The 13,668-nt window shown below is 41.9% G+C and overlaps 1 pseudogene; it reads left to right on the forward strand.

Moving 5' to 3' along the window:
* The window catches only part of LOC129839611 (zinc finger protein 271-like), an 83,500-nt pseudogene that overhangs the window by 31,276 nt on the left and 38,556 nt on the right, over positions 1–13,668 (forward strand).

Genomic DNA, 13,668 nt, shown 5'->3' on the forward strand with positions numbered 1-13,668 from the left:
CTATGATAAAAGATATGCCTCTGGGGTCAAAATGATCCATGTCAGAAGTATGGTTCAATGCAAATATGTAATTGGTGTAAAGTTTGTTTTAATTTGTCACTCATTAAACACGAATCAATCAACACATGCTTCTATTTGAACGACTTAATATAATATAAAAATTTTATGAAATAAATGAAAAATAAACGTTTGGTTCCTCAACTGCGTTACCCACTCCAGTCAGCAGATGGCGATGTGCGTCTTAGATTCAGGCGATGCTGCCAGTGTGAAGTATAATCTAGTGGACGGGACGCTCCTTCAACAACAACAGCTAGTCAGACCCATCGGTAGCTTTCTAGCAAACATAGCTACAACATTCACGCTCTTTCCCTTTTTTTGGTGTATATTAGTCGCTGTGTATTAAACACACTCCTGTCGTAAGTACTCGTTGGCCCTTTTAATTATATATTTACGTTGTTTGTCAGCTAGCTGGTTTGCTAAGTTAGCTTTGAACTAGGCTAGTCGCTAATGCTAGCTAGCTAACATCCCCGACCATGAGTTCACTAAGTTACTCTCCTCCTGGTAAAGAAGAGGTGGTCTGCTGGACGGAGAAAGAAGCTCTCGTCAAAGAGGAGGAGGAAGAGAAAGATGTTACAATACAAAAACAAGTAGAGGGTGAGGCTGTTACAGTGAAAGAAGAAGAGAAAGACGTTTCAGTGAAAGAAGAGGAAGAGGCGTTCAGAGTGAAAGAGGAGGAGGATGTTACAGTAAAAGAAGAGGAGGAAGAGAAAGAGGAGGATGCAGTTTTTGGAGTGAAAGAGGAGGAGGGGGAGATTACTGTCACATTGGAAGAAGGAGAGGTTGAAGATCTGTTTAACACCAGTAAGTACCTTCTCTGCAGTCGTTGAACCAATATGCAGTAAAGGGGTTCTACACTTTAATGTTGTTCTGTAGGAATGGCTGAAGCTACACTGTAACATGTAGAACATCAAGAGTGGACCATCAACAAAACGTTAACAATTTATCAAATGCATCCAATGACAATGCCTGAAATACTGTAGTCCTCAATATCTCCTATTAGATTAGCTCAATATGTACTCTTAAAAGGGCAATCAGCAGTTGTTACATCCATTTTGGGACTTATACATTAATGATATGTACCCATCTGTTTCTTGAAGAAATCACTTATAAATGCCTCATGAGCTTAGTTAAACTGTCGTCAGAACCCAAAAGATACGTTTTTTTTACTCCAATGTTTGTCAGCAAATATAAACAAACACGGTATATCCTCAAAACATTGTTAAAACTATAATGTTGATATCATGGATGGTTGCATTTCTCCAGCACCATCCCTCAGCTTTTTACCGAAACGGGCATGAAGTACGCTTTGTTATTGTTTCTACTGCTGATTGCTGCCCCCATTACTCCTCAAGGTCCAAGGACTGTATGTTATTTTCAGAGGTAGACTGGCTCTGGCAGCTAAAATAGTCAAATATTCCATCTAAATGTGAATCGATTCTCAATTGCGATACGTTTCTAGAAACATAAATCGCTGTACTTTCATATCACATCAAAATAATTTCACATAATACTTAAATATCACATCAAAATAATTTCACATAATACTTTCATATCACATCAAAATAATTTCACATAATACTTTCATATCACATCAAAATTATTTCACATAATACTTTCATATCACATCAAAATAGGTAAGCAGTCATGACGCCCCAAACGGTAAACCAAATTAGTTTCTCGTTATTTCTCCTTCCTACAGGCTTCTTTTTCTTCTTTGGACTTTACATGGCGGTTGGCAACCAACATTAAGGCGCATTACCACCATCAACTTGACTGGAGTGTGGACCTCAGTTCATATTTCAATCACCCACGTGGGTATATACCAAGACAGTCATGAAGAGGGCACAACAAAACCTTTTCCCCATCAGGAGACTGAAAAGATTTGGCATTAGTCCCCAGATCCTCAAAAGGTAATAACAGCTGCACCACGAGAGCATCCTGACCGGTTGCATCAGCCCCTGGTATGGCAACTGCTCGGCATCTGACCGTAAGGCACTACAGAGGGTAGTGCGTACCGCCCAGTACATCACTGTGGCCAAGCTTCCTGCCATCCATGACCTATATAATAGGCGGTGTCAGAAGAAAGCCCATAAAATCGTTAGACTCCAGTCACCTAAGTTTAGACTGTTTTCTCTGCTACCGCACGGCAAGCGGCACCGGAGCGCCAAGTCTCGGACCAAAAGCCTCCTCAACAGCTTCTACCCCAAAGCCATAAGTCTGCCGAACAATTCATAAAATTGCCACCGGACAATTTACATTGACCCCCCCCCCCACCCCTCTCCCTTTTGTGCACTGCTGCTACTCGCTGGTTGTTTGTTACCTATGCATAACCACTACGCCCCCACCTTCATGTATAGATTACCTCAACTAGCATGTACCCCCGCACACTGACTCAGTACCAGTGCCCCTGTATATAGCCTCTACACTGACTCGGTACCAGTGCCCCCTGTATATAGCCTCGTTATTGTTTTTCTCATTGTGTTACTTTTTATTATTACTTTTTATTTTAGTCTACTTGGTAAACTTTTTCTTCTTCTTGAACTGCACTGTTGGTTAAGGGCTTGTAAGTAAAGCATTTCACAGTAAAGTCTAAGTTGGTGTCTTGACGGATTTGTAAAAAACGGTTTGTCATAAAACACTATATATATATATATTTTTTTAATGTTGCTGACACCCCTCCCCAGAGGTGTCTCATTATTGGGATTCATTGCTGATTCTTACTTGTAGCTCACTATGAGGTGTCTAGTGATACAGGTTAAGGGCCCTGTTGGAGATTGGTGGTTGGTAGTGTTACGCCCCTGAAAAAGGGGAGAAATAATCACGAGAGTGATATGGTAATGTTTACTCATTGAGAACTTTTAGTGCAATCGATTTACAAAAGTAACACATTTTACAGAATAACAGATCTACAGGAAATAGAGTTTTGTAGGGTACAAGGCTTATTCAAGTCACAACAGTATACACTGTACATCACTGAAACAGATAATAATTTCAATATAACTGTCAAGCACAAAGCTTTAACTCAGTAAACCATAACTCAATTTATCAACAGGCAATGTTTTTGAGTGTTTGAAAAAACATTATACAAATAATACCGCAAACTCTCTTATTAACAACGCACATGTTCATTCACAATCGACATAAAATTGCAGCTATTCTTAGTACAAAGCTATTCTTCGTTACAACCGAGCAGGGCTCATATTTCTCTCTGCAAACTTAACTAACTTCCTCAATATGTTACTAAGATACACCTTAAACACTCTTTTTTTTTTTCAATTTAAAGTTTTATTAAGTTTTCAATCAACCAACCAAACACATTCCACATTCACAGATGTGACTTAAAAAAAAAAAAAAAAAAAAAAATAATAATAATAATAAAAAATTGTTTTATATATGTATATATATATATATATATACATACATATATATATATACATACACACACACATACATACATACACACACAAATAATAATTATAACAAAATTTAAATTATAAAACTTGCAGCAGCACTATCAAGGTTCTTATTGGCTATTTCCAGCCTTAGCTGAGATGACGAGCCAATAATTAGTTTTTAGATTTTACAGCACCTTACACAACACGCATCTGCTCATCTCCCTGATTCCCCTATTCACTCTGTCCAATTTGAAATATAGTTGAGTAGTGGAGACCAGAGTCTATCAAACTTGGGCTGTCTCTTGTGGAGGTCATAAGTGAGCTTTTCAAGAGGGAGAAAGTCAACAATCTGGTCAATCCACATTTTAAATGTAGGAGAAGTATTAGAGGCCCACAATAGAAGAATACATTTCTTAGCAAAGTATGTAATGGTCATGAGCAAATTTTCTCTGTCAGGATCAAGAACAAATTCCTGCTGGGCATTAAGAAGATAGAGACACGGGGTCATATCAAACTGTACATCTAGTATTTTCTGTGCAGCAGTATGTATAGATTGCCAAAATCTGGCAATCTCTCTACAGCTCCAAAATACATGCATATAGGTTCCACTTTCAGAGGTACATCTATTACAGTTAGGAGAAATGTCTGTTTTCATTTTATGGAGTCTCAGGGGAGTGTAATAAAATTTGTACAAAAATTTGTAATTAGATTCTTTCATTTTTACATTAGTAGAGGAGCAGTATACCCTGTCGCAAACCTCCGCCCATAACTCATCACTGATAGTCAGACCAAGGTCCTTTTCCCATATTATTTTCAAAGGAGTAAAGGAGGAGCCTCCTTTCTCAGAAAGGAGTCTATAGATATAGGATATTTTGCCTTTAATGGATTGTGCTGTGACAAGAAGGGTTTCAACTTCATTCAACTGAGTTCTAAACCTCCTCTTGGAAGTAAATGAGGAGATGACATGTCTAATTTGTAGATATTTAAAAAAATGGGATCTTGGCACATTGAATTCATTGCAGAGCTCTTGAAAGGATTTCAGTGTAGTGGTCTTCTGATGAAATAGGTCTGAAAAGGTCCTGATTCCTAGAGTATGCCAAAGATTAAAGTTGGCATCTCTCAGGGCTTTTGGCAAGTCTGGGTTGCCTACTATAGGCGAGTGAGAACATATTTGGGAGGAGATGCCCAGGTATTTCTTACAGTCCCTCCACGCTCGTAGGGTACTGTAAATCACAAATGTTTTGGCTATGTTGCCCACTTCACTAAAGTTATCAATGAATATAGTTGAGCTTAGTGGCAATGAACCACAAGATTGGGCTTCTATCTGGATCCACGTTGACTCTTGTCTGTTTGTGATCCATGTTAGCATGTTGCGGATTTGGGCAGACCAGTAGTACAATTGAAGGGAGGGAAGGGCAAGACCACCCTTAGATTCAGGTTTCGATAGAGTGGAGAGCTTGATCCTAGGTTTTTTATTGCCCCATATAAATTTGGTGATGCTTTGGTTAATTGTTTTGAAAAAGGAAGCTGGGAGATAGCATGGGAGCATCTGAAATAAATAGTTCAGTCTAGGGAGGATGTTCATACGGATTACATTAATTCTTCCTACTAAGCTAATTGGGAGGGAGATCCAGGTTTGGAGGTTGTTCTTGATTCGATCCAGGAGTGGAAGATAATTCTCCTTGAAAAGCCTATTCAGATCTGGTGTTATGAATATCCCAAGGTATTGAAACCCCTGTGTCTTCCATTGGAATGGGCATAGTGTCTTCATAGAACTGGTGAGTGTAATATTGAGAGGGCAGACAGTGGATTTGTTAAAATTAATCTTATAACCTGAAAACTTGCCATACTGAGCAATTGTGTCTAAAATGGGAGGAAGGGATTTCTCAGGGTTGGATATGTAGAGCAAGACATCATCCGCGTAAAGCGAAATCTTGTGCTGCCGGTCGCCTGCAGGAACACCCATAATACTTGGATTGCTCCTTATCAACTCTGCCAGAGGCTCCGCCCCCAACAAGTAGAGCAGGGGGGACAGCGAGCACCCTTGTCTTGTGCCCCGTCCCAAAGGGAATCTGTCAGAGTTCAGTCCGTTAGTAGTCACCATGGCATTTGGATGAGAGTATAGTGATTTGATCCATTTAATAAAGTTTGGGCCCATGTTGAACTTCTCTAAGACTGAGAACAGAAAGCTCCACTCCATCCTGTCGAACGCCTTCTCAGCATCCAGTGAAGCCAGCAGGACAGGGGTCTTCTGTGCGTTTACTTGATCAATAATATCAAAAAGACGGCGAATGTTATCAGAAGAGTATCTGTCTCTAATAAATCCCGTCTGGTCCGCTTTTATTATTTTGGGAAGAAGAGTGTTTAGTCTTTTGGCGAGCAATTTGGTAATTATTTTGTAGTCGAAATCCAACAAGCTTATGGGCCGGAAGGAGGAGCAGGATAGGGGGTCCTTGTCTTTTTTGAGCAACACTGTAATGCGAGCTGTGTGCATTGAGTCTGGGAGAACTCCGTTTTTGCAAAAATCCTCCAGCATTGGCATGAAAATAGGGCTAAGCTGGGGCCAAAAAGCTTTGTAGAATTCTCTGGGGAATCCATCTGGGCCTGGGGACTTGTTAGGTGGCATGGAGGTAATTGCCTCCAGGATCTCCTCAGGGGTGAAGGGGGAGTTGAGATCTTCTTGGTCGGTCTCTGATAGTTTAGGTAGCGAGATTCCCTCTAGGAAGGAGTGGAGTTCTGCCTCCGTGTGTTTTCTCTCAGAGGTATATAGTTTGCAGTAAAACTCATGAAAAGTTAAATTGATCTTTTTTGGATCATATGTGACCTCATCCTCTGCTGTTCGGATAGCCATAATTGTACGCTCTGACTGCTCTTTTTTTAATTGATAAGCAAGCAATCTACTAGGCCTATTGCTATACTCATGGTATTTCTGTTTAGTAAAGAAAACTTTTTTTTTAATCTCCCGAGTATAGTCCAAATTCAGTTTGGCTTTGGCTGCTTTAAGTTGACTCCAGGAGGTGCTGTCTGGGGATTGTTTATGTACTTTTTCACAGCGTTCCAGCTCCCTCTCCAGATCTAGCCTGTGTGCTTCCATTGCTTTTTTCTTAGAGGAAGCATATGCAATTAGATGACCTCTTAGTGTGGCTTTAGCAGCGTCCCACATTGTGGCCGGAGAAACAGGAGAATCTTTGTTGTCTTGTGTGTAGTTGTCTATCCATGTAGTTACCAATGTATGGAATGCTTCGTTTGATAGCATGGAGGTGTTGAATTTCCAGCTCTTTGATCTCGGGATGTTTTTGCAGAGGTCAAAGCGGAGGTGGACAAAGGCGTGATCCGAAAGCGCTATGGGTCCGATTGTACACGTGGCTGAATTTATGAAACTCTTTGGGATAAAAATGTAATCTATACGGGAGTAGGTGTTATGGACATTAGAGTAGTATGTATAGTCCATAGCTGAGCTATTAGTCTCTCTCCAGATATCTATCAGTCCCGTCTCTTTAGTAAGAGAGTTCAACATCTTTGCAGATCTAGGATTTGTGGTGGGGACTTGAGATGATTTGTCTAGGGTTGGGTTCAGGGTACAATTAAAATCTCCGGCCAACACTCCAAAGGAAACACAATGCTCATTGAACAGAGTTATCATTTTCGACATAAAAGCAGGAGTATCTGTGTTAGGGGCGTATATGTTTAAGATAGTAATTGGTTGCCCATACAGTGACCCAGTTATCAAAATAAATCTCCCCTCCGGATCAGATATGTTTTTGTCAATTATGAATGGAACATTCTTATGGATAAGTATTGCTGTACCTCTACTGTTGGATTTGAAAGATGAGAAATACACCTGTCCCACCCAAGCTCTGCGGAGTTTGGCATGTTCAGCATCACAGAGGTGTGTCTCTTGCAATAGCGCGATGTCTGCTTTTTCCTTTTTTAGAGCACATAGTATCTTTTTCCGTTTTATTGCATGGCCTAGACCGTGGCAGTTCCATGTCAATAGATTTAAGGTACTAGTCATCGTCATCGAACAGTAATCGAACTTTAGTGCAAGTCATCTCTGGGTAAAGGTGGATAGTAGTTACAGCTGCGTTCACATAAAAGGAAAATAAATGGTTTACATAAAATAACAATCTCTGAACACCCCAGCCGAGTTCCCAAACAACTCGACATATCCCGTTGGATCTATTACCTCCCCGCTCAGTCACAATTCTGTGTTCCAACAACAACAAAAAAAGACCGGGAACAGTTAGCAACGCACAACGTCTCCCCCTCCCCACCAAAGAAATGCCTCATCCTCTCCGCCCGCATTGAGTAAATGACAACGTAGCCCCCGTCCAGACCACATTAAAAAAGGGAGAAAATAAAATCAATAGCCCAGCCTACATACAGTAGGCCTAGGTTATAATATGGGGTCTATCCCTCTCAGCTAAAGGAACATAAATATAGATTGGACGGCTATAATGAAATTTAGCAGGGCGGTGGGTCTTTGGATATCGGCTATATGTTGTCTTACCTCCTTTAGTAATAACAGTAATCGCATTTAGTCAATGGTCCATTTCTCATTGACCGGGGTTGTCTTTCAAAAAACGTTTTGCCTCTTCGGGAGTTTTGAAGTGTCGCAGGGCTCCTTGGTGAAGAATCCTGAGCTCGTTTGGGTATTTGAATCCCCTAAAGATGCCTCGGTCAATGGAGCATTTCTTCACCTCGTCAAACTCTCGGCGCTTTCGGCGTATTCCAGCTGACAGGTCCTGGAGTAAGGTGAGTTTGGCGTTTCCCACTGTAATGGTGTTGGTTTTCGCCGCCTGTAGGACTCGTTCCTTGTCGGTGAATCTCAGGAAACGTATGGTGATTGGGCGCGGTGGTTGTCTGGCTGCTGGTGGGGGCCTCAGTGCTCGGTGAGCTCTCTCGAGTTCTATGGGCCTGTCGGTGGACAGGTGGAGCCACTCGGGAAGTTTGTCTTGCAGGTAGCGGATCAGTGGCATGTTTCCCTCTTCTTTTTCGCCCAGATTTAATAGAACACAATTATTCCTTCGCCCCCTGTTTTCCAGGTCCTCTGTTTTCTCTTCCAGCTGCTCTATTTTTTTTTTAGCATATGCTATTGTTTCCATGGCGTCTGTCAATAAGTTTTCCGTGGATAGGATTCGCCCCTCTGCCTCGTCCAGGCGCCCCGCGTTTATGGTTATCTTGTTGTTTATGTCAGGCAAAGCATTTTCCAGGATTGTCACCTTGCCCCCTATCGCACTGAGCTGAGCGTTAATGGCATCTAGTTTAGTGTTGAGTTCTGTACGTTGGGATCTCAGCTCAGAAAAGATGTCTTCGACAGAGTGCGAGGTTGGCATTCGTTGGGCCTCAGGGGGGAACGGGTCCTCTTTCTCCTGGCTAATGGCGCTAGCTTTTTCTGAAGCTAGCTGCTTCTTGGAGGCTTTTTCCGTCGCTAGTACTCGAGTCCGGGTAAAAATGTCACCTGTAGTGTTGCCTTTTGAAGCCGCCATGACTTTTTGACTAAAGCTAAATGAGTTTAAGCTTGAAGTGGAGGTAAGATTAGGAATTGGAAACTACTTGTGCGGAGCTCCTAGTTCATGCGGCCATCTCGTTCAAGGGTCACGTGATCCCCCCCACCTTAAACACTCTTGACATGTTAGCGAGTTATTACATTTAAATTACTCTTTTTAATCATCAATAACGTACCTGAAAAAGGGGAGAAATAATCACGAGAGTGATACGGTAATGTTTACTCATTGAGAACTTTTAGTGCAATGAGAAAAGACCGCGGTTTCTCCGGGAACTTGAGTGGAGACCAGAGCAATCGATCTCAGGCTTATAGATTAAGAGCATTTAGTAGATCACAGATTAACACTTTTACCCAAGACAAAATAAAGTAATCAACATAACATTTACACATTCCTCTCACAATTCCTACCCTTTGTACACTTGATGGATTTTAACACAATTATATGAATGTTATCAATCTTTATCAAATACTGAATGCATGAACTTTTTAACCTTAGATGTTTTAAGATCCTCACATACTATGAACTTAGTAATACTTTAATGTATAACAGGCTATGAGTATTTCCTTTAACCTGTTACACTAGCGGAGTCAAGGGAACAAGCAGGGTTGGACAGGGCCATGTTATTATCCTACACAGTCTCTGTGGTTCAAATGAACCCCATTCCTGGGAATTAGGTTTGATTACAAATCGCCCCTGTCTGTTACCACAGAAGGGTTCCGTCTGTCCCATTCCCAGCTAGGTTACGAGGCGCTTTGTCGCCAGTACCTATGACTGGTTGATAGGGGAGTGGTTTCTGTCTGGCCACTCTACCATAAAGGTCTGATTGGTGGAGTGCTGCAGAGATGGTTGTCCTTCTGGAAGGTTCTCCCATCTCCACAGAGGAACTCTGGAGCACTGTCAGAGTGACCATCAGGTTTTTGGTCACCTCCCTGACCAAGGCCCTTCTCCCCCAAGTTCTCAGTTTGGCCGGGTGACCAGCTCTAGGAAGAGTATTCCATTTAAGAATGATGGAGGCCACTGTGTTCTTAGGGACCTTCAATGCTGCAGATTTTTTTTTGGTTCCCTACCCCAGATCTGTGCCTCGACACAATCGTGTCTCGGAGCTCTACGGACAATTCCTTTGACCTCATTGCTTGGTTTTTGCTCTGACATGCACTGTCAACTGGGGGACCTTATATAGACAGGTTTGTGCCTTCCAAATCATATCCAATCAATTGAATTTACCACAGGTGGACTCCGAACAAGCTGTAGATAAATCTCAAGGATGATTCATGGAAACAGGGTGCAACTGAAAGCAATTTTGAGTCTCATAGCAACGGGTCTGAAAACTTATGTAAATAAGGTTTTTCTGTTTTTTACCTGTTTTCACTTTTTCTTTATTGTGTGTAGATTAATGAGGATTCTATTTTTTAAAATCCATTTTATGATAAAGCGGTAACGTAACAAAATGTGTAAAAGGGGAAGGGGTCTGAACTTTCTGAATGAACTATGTTTTATTTTATTTAAATGCTGAGGTTCAGAGATCAGAGCCACAGATTATCAGAGTTATCAGGCAGTGTGTCATACGGGTCAGAGAGTATCTGAGGGGACTCACTCACTCACTCATTACTCATTACAGAGCAGGATCATTGCAAAATGGCGGACGGAAGACAGGGTGGTGCGGCAGGTGCCGCTTCTCATTCGAATGCTGTAATTTTATCTAAACCATCAGGTGTACGCCGACCCCAGCTAAGTAACTCATGCAAAGAGTTAACGCGCAATTATGTGTTTTATCTCCAGTACTCTGCCATGATTGTCAGTTATGTAGCTGCTCTACTGATAATCTCAGTGCGTCCTTGCTGGGATGACACAATCAGTCTACTACCGGAGAATATTAACACCAAACACATTGGTTCACCGCCCCACGGGAGCGGAAAGTACACAGCATACCATAATGTTCTGAATAATGGCCAAGTCTACCTCGCTCCTTATTCTACTGAACCGCTTAGGCGCAACAAACACAAGTCCAACATTTATCGGAAACTTTTAAACTACCTGTTCACTACCCTCCTGCTCTCCGGGGATGTGCAACTCAATCCTGGGCCCAACATCCCCGAGCCAGCGATACGCACCGGAGTGGAAAGCGGTGGATGGCCTCGTCCACTGATCGTCGCTGCTGTGGAAGTGGGTGAGTGCTATGGTCCTATGGTTTCTCTCGACTCACCCGGCTCCAGGATAGATTTTGACTCTTCAAACATACCAAAGTCGCTATATGCGATACCTGACTCTGCTTCTGGTACGCAAGCTGTTTTAATTAGTTCCCCGCATCCAGTGCAGGCGGGAGGGATTGTTAATTGCGCTACCGAACTGCCCCTAATCAAAACGAAACAAAACGGCCTAAACCCAGCCGTCAGAAAACACAGAAAATGTAACTTTTTTCAATGTGTCAATCACTCTCGAGTCATCTGGGACCCACGAGCTAAGCCCAAGGGACTGCTAGGGGGGCACTTGAACATTCGTAGTGTCATTCCAAAAAGTGATCAAATTCAACATCTACTCACAGACTCCAACCTTGACTTTCTCTGCCTCTCAGAGACATGGCTCCATAAAAACTCTCCATCTGCTGCTTTGATTGTGCCTGGCTACAATGTTTTCAGGAGAGACAGGCTTGAAGGAAGAGGAGGGGGTGTGATGATTTACATTAAAGAACATATCCGATGTAAACAAATTGAGTGGTCATGTGATAATGAACTAGAATGTATTGGCCTGAACATTACACTGTCTCCCCAAATGTCTTTTACCCTCATTGGAATGTATAGGCCACCTTCCACCAAAAGTGTGTTTTTTGATCAGTTTAATAACATGCTTAGGGAATGTGATTTTGGGAAAGAGGTCATCTTAATGGGAGATTAACATTAATTATGAAGACAAGTGTTGTAGGAAAACCCTCAAACGGATCACTAATACCTTTGACCTTACACAGCTAGTTAAAGGGCCAACCAGGGTGACTTGTTGCTCTAAAACACAGATTGATTTGGTGTTCAGTAATAAACCAGAGAGAGTGACTAAAACATTCAATATGGTTACTGGGCTATCTGATCATAATCTGACACTTATAGCCAGAAAGCTGTCTAAGAGCAGGTTTAACCTCTCTACTGTTAGAAAGCCTGATCAACTAAGAATACCTAAGAGTGAATTAAGCTATTTTGAAAACGCAATTAAGGGAATTAACTGGAATGATCTCTTGTCCTATGCAGACGTGGAAGCTGATAGTCAAGTTTTTCTATCCACAATCCAGACTACATTAAATGGTTTCCTAAAGAAAATCAAATCCAAACCTGGCCAAAAGAGCACTCTTCCTTGGCTAAATGGAGAAATCTGGAAATTGATGAAAGAATGAGATTATTATCTAAAAATAGCCCTAAGATCCAAATTAGAGCATGACAGACGTAGGTTTACCATGTTGAGAAATAAGGTGATGAAAGAAATCAGACAGGCCAAGGCAAACTTTTTTATTAACATAATTGGTGAAGCAAAGGGAAATTCTAAACTGATCTGGGAGAATCTAAAAAAGTTAACAGGGAAAGACCATAGTAACACTACAAAAAGACTAGAAATCATGGTGAATAACAATCTAACACAGGATGCAGTCGAAATAGCAATAGCCTTCAATTCCTACTTTATTGACTCTGTCAGGGTACTGACACAGAACCCCTCCACTGGTTTCTTGGGCTCATTGCTAGTAAATGATGCTCAACCTGTCTTCATCATAAGGGAGGTTTCTGAGTCAAAGGTGGACAAGGTGATTAGCTCACTAAAGAACTCTAAAGCCAAAGATGTGTTTGGGATGGACTCTACCTTTCTTAAAAACTACAAAGAGTCACTCATTGGCCCCATTACTAAGGTCACCAACACATCTATTGGTCTCGGGGTGTTTCCAAGGGTATGGAAGTCGGCCATAATAACGGCCATCTTTAAATCAGGCGACCCTGCTGACGTGAGTAACTACAGGCCCATTAGTATACTACCTGTGGTGTCAAAGGTTGTTGAAAAGTGTGTAGCAGAACAACTGATTGCCCACCTCAACAACAGCCCCTTCACATTACATTCCATGCAGTTTGGCTTCAGAGCGAAACACTCCACAGAAACGGCCAACTGCTTTCTTCTGGAAAATGTGAAGTCCAAGATGGACAAAGGGGGCGTTGTTGGGGCTGTGTTTCTGGACCTAAGGAAGGCTTTTGATACTGTTAACCATGAGATTCTCATCACAAAATTGTCCAAGTTCAACTTTTCCCCCGATGCCTTGAGATGGATGAAATCATACCTTGAAGGCAGAACTCAGTGTGTCAGTGAGCAATGAGCTGTCGCCCACTCTTAGCTATGATGTGGGTGTGCTCCAAGGGTCAATACTGGGGCCCCTCCTGTTCAGCCTGTACATTAATGATCTGCCTTCTGTCTGTACTGGGTCTGAAGTTCAAATGTATGCAGATGATACAGTGATATATGTGCATGCAAAGAGCAAACAACAAGCTGCACAAGAACTCACTACTGTAATGGTCCAGGTTACAAAGTGGCTCAGTGACTCGTGTTTGCATCTCAATGTGAAAAAACCTGTTTGCATGTTCTTCACAAAGAGGGCAACAGATGCTACTGAGCCAGATGTCTATGTGTCAGGGGAGAAGCTCCAGGTGGTATCTGATTTTAAGTACCTTGGCATCATACTT

Source organism: Salvelinus fontinalis, chromosome 40 (assembly GCF_029448725.1).
Source record: "Salvelinus fontinalis isolate EN_2023a chromosome 40, ASM2944872v1, whole genome shotgun sequence".
In the NCBI taxonomy this organism is placed as follows: Eukaryota; Metazoa; Chordata; class Actinopteri; order Salmoniformes; family Salmonidae; genus Salvelinus; species Salvelinus fontinalis.